Source organism: Hippopotamus amphibius, chromosome 9 (assembly GCF_030028045.1).
Source record: "Hippopotamus amphibius kiboko isolate mHipAmp2 chromosome 9, mHipAmp2.hap2, whole genome shotgun sequence".
NCBI lineage: Eukaryota > Metazoa > Chordata > Mammalia > Artiodactyla > Hippopotamidae > Hippopotamus > Hippopotamus amphibius.
Window position 1 is genome coordinate 12638031 of NC_080194.1, and position 6348 is coordinate 12644378.

Genomic DNA, 6348 nt, shown 5'->3' on the forward strand with positions numbered 1-6348 from the left:
ATATATATATTTTTTTTAAGATTCCTTAGGGTTTTTGACATACATAATCATATAATCTGCAAACAAAGTTTTGGTCTTTCCAATATATATGCCTTTTTGCAGTAGCTAGGACCTCCAGCACAATGTCAGAAAAAAAAACAAAAAACTGGAGAGACCAGGCATCTTCACCTCACTCCCATTACTAAGGAGGAAAGCCACCCTTTCCTGAGGATTATTCAGTAGCTGCTACATCTCAGGCAACAGTTCTGAATCATTTTGAAGCATGCACATTAAATTTTATATAAATTTCAGTGGATTAACTTCCTTGGAGGCTATATATGTATCATATTTGCTTGCATGGACCCCAAATTAATAAATATTTGACTACGGTCAGGCCCTACCTACAGAAATAAGAAAAATGTAAAAGTGGGCTTTCAGCTGCTTTGAGAGAAATGGAAAACCAAGGGAATCCCTGGACTACTGAGAATTATGACCAAATACCCCCGACTACCAGTCCTCACCGGTGGACACATACACCCATTTTTATGAAGATGGCAGTGCCCGGATCCCTAGCTGAGTTGAAGACAGATGAAATCTGGAAGACCAGGGATCAGATCTTCCATAAGGAAGGAGAGAGCAATGATGCCACCTTGAGAAGGTGACGTTTTCAAGAGCTGTCAAATCTTCCTAATTAGCAGGAGGGTAGACACCAAAGGGAACTCTGTGGACTCTGACTGCACCCGCTGACTGCTCACAGCAGCCCAGAGTGCACAAAGGATGTTAGTGCCAAGACAGCCTTCAATCTGCACAATTATTACCAAAACTGGTCCTTTACTGGAATTAACTCCCACACGCTTAACAATTTTAGTGTTTCCATCTCCTCATGCCCATGTCCCAATGTGGGAAAACAGCTTACCCTCCGGGCATTTCTTTAGGAGAAAAGACCCCCTTTCTCTGTTGGATTGGCTGGGCAGTGCAGGAGGGGCCATCTCTGGGCAGCTGTTTCCTAATATGGAAACTCTTTACCTCGGAAGCGTCCAGTGAATGATGGAAGAGATAGCAGACATGATGTTGTGAAAAGTTTGTATTGCCTTGTGAGTAGAGTGCAGTGTTATCTGGCTCTTCTCCGTGCCCCCTGCCACCAGATAAATAAACATGACCTGCTAGGATGCTCAAGAGGAAAATGTTACCACCTGCCCCTGGGGAGGCCCAGTGGAATATGATCTCTTCCGAAAACACCCGGCACTGGGGGAGATGGAGTGTGTACCTACGTGGTGACCATGTGTCATGGAAGAAAGACAAGGGCACACACCACCAGCGCCACATGGTATAAATACAAAACAGGGTTTGGGGAGGGGAGATCGTACAGGCAAAGCAGTAGAGTGTACAGGATTCCTGAGCTCCCATTATCCCATAGAGAGGTGGCCAGATTGGGCAGAACTGGACTGGACACATCACGGACAACACCACGAGAAAGAGGAGGCCTCATGTCACAAAACTCTAAAGATGCATGAGGATGGGGTGGGGGATTATTGCTGGACTTCTGGAGCTTTCTCAAGTGGGGTTTCTGGGGATCCCCAAGAATATCCTGACAAGGAGAAAGAGGAAGGAGAAGAGAGGGGTCCCCTCACCCTGAACACCACTGTCCTGCTCGCCTGGGGTGACAGTTCTGACAGCCCCATAAACTCTCAGGCTTAGAAGGGCCTCTGGGCACAGAGCCCCTGCTACTCTCCAAACGACCTTCTATTCCCTCCGTATCTTCCTACCATCCCATCCTTGGCCACAACCCCCTGCTGAGCACCTTGTACTAAACGTTGCATTCTGTTCAGCAGTTACCTCTAGGACATCTTCCAAACGTCACATCTTTTCTACCTTCTGAGGACGTGGAAAAGGATGATGTGAAGGGGGTTCCCTGGATGGGGTCCCCACACATGCCATCCCATCTCTGGGTCACTAGTCCATCCTATACCAACGGCATCTCTCTAAGGCTCAGCTCACCTGTGCACCTCCCATCTGTGTTTCTTCACTGCATCCAGGCTGAAATCTAGAACATTTCATACAAAGCCTTGGTTCCTCTGTCTGGATGTTCCTGTCCACGGGCCGTGCCGCCTTCTCTCTCTGCGGTGTTAACCCCACTGCTCTCCAGGCCTCACCTCTGCCCACTCCTACAAGCTCACGTGGCCCCATCAATGCCCATCATTTGTCCTGGTCCTCTGGTGTGGAATGTGGCCCCCACCATCCATGGTGGGCACTGAAATCCAACCAGTCCTCTAGTCCTGCCTCACCTCCAGGAAGCCCTCCTTGGCTGTAGCTGCCCTCACTCCCTCTCTCCCTCCTCTGGTTTCCTAGAGCACGTGAGCTCTGAACCACAGCACTTGGGTGGTTGGGGTTGCTCTCCAGCTGATTTCTATAGATTGCTCCTGAATTCTTCCACTGATGAAGAGCTCCTTGAACCAGCAACCACATAGCCAGTGAAATTAGAGGGGATGGACGAGCTGCTCCTTGCTGCCCTCTGATGCCCAGGCCTGGCATAAACATGGAAGAACACGTGCTATGGAGAAATGATTACAGGCTGAGCATCAGGGTCCTTGGCTCTGTCCGCCGGTGATCCCTAAGCCTATAGTTTCTACCTCCGGGCCTCAGGTGCTGAAGCTGTGAAATGGGAGCAGATGGGCTGAGCTGGGTGATTCCTAAAAGCTTTTACAGTTTTCAGGATTCAGTGTTCTCCATCAGTGATACTTAGTCTAATATAGATATCAGAATCACCTGAGAAACTTAAAAGACTAGCAACGCCTGTGCCCTATTCCCAGGGATGTGAGATGCAACTGGCTTGTGATGGAGCCCGGGCACTCATGATTTTATAAAAGTTCATTGGATGATTCCAATGTGCAGACAGGATTGGCAACCTGAGAGCCTCACGTTTGGTGGGGAAGCCGCTCATTAAAGGACCTGTTTAATGTTCAGACAGCGCCATGGTCTCATGCTTCCCTCTGGTGGTCAGCTTGCTCACTACAGGCAGATTTTCGCATCCAAGTGTTTCAACCTGGGTCAGGAAAAATGTAATTAAGGAGAAGAGGAAAAGGAAGAATCAAAAAGAAGAGGAAGGGGGAGGAGGAGAAAGAGAAGACTGAGCTTCTCCATGACCCACGGGTTCGCAGGCATTTCCCTTACTGTTTTCCCCCCACAACAAATAAGGTGCCCCCAGGACCAGCCCTCTGGATCTCCCCGCTGGATGTAAGGGGAATTCAGAAGGATAAAGGTTCAGAGGAGAACGTGAGACAGCAAAGCCAAGCAGGAGACTTTAGATGATGCGATAATACTTGCAAAGTGCCTGGGAAATGAGTGCTAAGTGTGAGCTTTGTCATTACTTATCCATCACTGCAACTTTGGGAAAGATCATTTCTCTGAGCTTGGTCTTTCTTTCTTTCCATGTCACATTATTCTTTCTATGCAATGAATTCATCTCCAGGGTATAGGGCTTTGGGATTCAAAATGCTCAAAATGAGCTAAGTTTTGAACTCTGATAGCATTTTTGAAAAAAAAAAGTATGATATTTAGATTTTTAAAAATCACTTTGTAGTCAATTAAAATAAACCTCTCAGTTTTTCCTTTAATTTTTTAAAAAAAATTTATACAATTTTTAAAGGATACTTTCCATTTACAGTTATTACAAAATATTAGATATATTCCCCATATTGTGCAATACATCCTTGAGCCTTATACCCCAGAGTTTGTACCTCTCACTTCCACACCCCTATACTGCCCCTCCCCAGTGGTAACTGCTAGGTTGTTCTCTATATCTGTGAGTCTCCTTTTTTTGTTAAATTCACTAATTTGTTGTATTTTCAGATTCCACACATAAGTGATATCATACAGTGTTTGTCTTTCTCTGTCTGACTTATTTCACTTAGCATAATGCCCTCCAAGTACATCCATGTCGCTGCAAATGGCAAAATTTCATTCTTTTTTATGGCTGAGTAGTATTCCATCTCCCAGCATTATTCTGAACACCAAACATTTGTGAACACGATATTCTGTTGAGGGCCTCAGAACTTTAACAGACTCCAGATTGTGCAAAGTCCAGGCCCATCTGACATGGGCTAGGGCTTCTCAAACCTGGTTGTGAGTCTGAAAAGAAAGGGGGGGAAATCTTTTTTTTTAAACATAAAAGGAGTGTTTAAAAAGTATTACTTTATCATCACAAAGCAATCTATGTAGCATATTCTTAACAAGAAAAAGAAATTTTAAAAGCTGGTGCCTTGGAGGCTCCAGCTTAATGACCAGGCTGGGGTGGGGGTGATAAAGAGGTGGGCTGAGCAGCCCCTAGGACGTAGCAGCCACAGGGTCACACAGGAGTGGGTGAGACCAGGCTGGGCATATGTATGAAAGCCCTTGGAATCTTCAGCATTGGCATTAATTGTGCCAAATCCCACTGCATCAGGCTCCAGATCAGGGGAGATTATGTATTGTACACCTGGATGACCTCACACCTGCATGACATCGCATGTGGGCCAAACTCCTTCCCACCTTTGGTGTCTTCCAACACCTGCATCTAGTTAATTCCAGCACATCTTTCAGGTCTCACCTCTAATGTCACTTTCTTAGAGAGGCCTTCTTTCACACCTCGATCAAGTCAATTGTCCCAGTTTAAATGCTCTCAAAGCATGCTCCATTTCTTCTCCAGGGATCACAGTTTTAATCCATTTTAAGAAGAACTGTTATGGCTCAGTATCCCCCAAATGACTGGGAGGCTTTGATGGAGGGATTCCAGAACCCAGCACAGAGCCTGACCCATCACATGGGCTCAATACGTTTTTGAACAAATGAATCGCATCCTGAAAATACACACTCTGTCTTTTCTCATTGCACCACATTTATTTGTCATCCCTAATTTTTACTACCATTCATTCAAGTAAAAGTAGTTCATTTCAATGTGGTTGGCACAGCTACTTTTTAATTATATCAAAAAGAAATCATTGACTTCTTAGGTTAAATTGAGAACAGATTATCCACACGTTAGAAATGGCAATAAAATTAATATCTTAGCACATTATTGATCTCCACCTTTTTCCAGAAATACTTTATTCTAACATCCTTCCCCTTGCTGCCCATGTGCCCACTGGTCTTTCAGCTTCGTCTCTAAGAGAAAATACATGCACACACCCCACCACTTGAATGGTACTGCACTCACTGTATGAGCCAAGGGTCATGTTTAGCTCCATAAAATTCCATGCCTGGCCAGAGACAGTCCTGGTCAGAAGCTCATGAGTAACAATTATACTCATTTCCCTTCCACAGGCTGGGGTAACTCTAGCAGGTTGGTGCTACTCAAATACAGTTCGAAGATAGACAACACGGGTATTTTCCAAGTCATTAGGACTAATAAATACTGCTTACAAAATCTGCACGGGCCTTCTCTCTCCCATGACTGCTCCATACTCATCTCTCTTTACCTGTTTCATGTTCACATTGGCAATGGGGGGATGCGTTGGTCAGTATCACTGGGCTTTGGCCACATTTAGAGGCTCATTCTTAGAAAAATCAATCAACTTTCAATTAACAATTAACTTTCACAGCAAAAAATGCATTTAAACCTTGACCTGTATGGCTAACACATCACATGAGACTGTGGAAAACCAGATAAAGGGTGAGGAAGCATTTAAGGACAGGTAAGACTAACAGACTCTACAGATGTAGGTTAGTGAAAACAAAAGATAACTCATCTCTTAAACGGTGGACCAACTCACAAGAGCTTCTCATGTGATGACAGCTGGTGGCTGGAATCAGCCTACTTTTGAAGCTCTGATTCTTCCCTAAGCAAGAAACCGTGTGAATATTTTGTGGTTGCTGCTGATGGTTTCCCCTCCTAGAAAAAAAAGATCACCTGCTAAACTGGGTTTCTTATCATTATCACTTTCATATGAGTTTAGGTATCAAAAGCCAGGTTTCTGATGATCTGACTACCATTAATGAAGATGAAGAAGATTTTGTAGACCAAATCTGGCAACTTAGACTCACAAGCAAAACGTAGAAGCTACTGTTTCGTAACCAGTCAACTAATTGTCTTCCCAACACCGCATGTTACAAACTCTAAGCTAAATAAGGACCTGTTACAGTTGATAGGGTCTTAAAAATGTAAAAATCTAGTTTAACCATCTTATTGGCTCAGGTGATGCTAGGACATTAAATGACTTATCCAAGATCACACTGCCTGTTCCTATCAAACTGAAACTAGCATCTGGGTCTTCTGATGTGGAATTGGGTGTTATTATCACCTATACCACCGCACATGTGAAACATAATGCCCCTCCTTATGGAAGGAGAACAAGAACAACAAAGCAGAAAGCAAAAAAGCACAGAAAGGCAGGG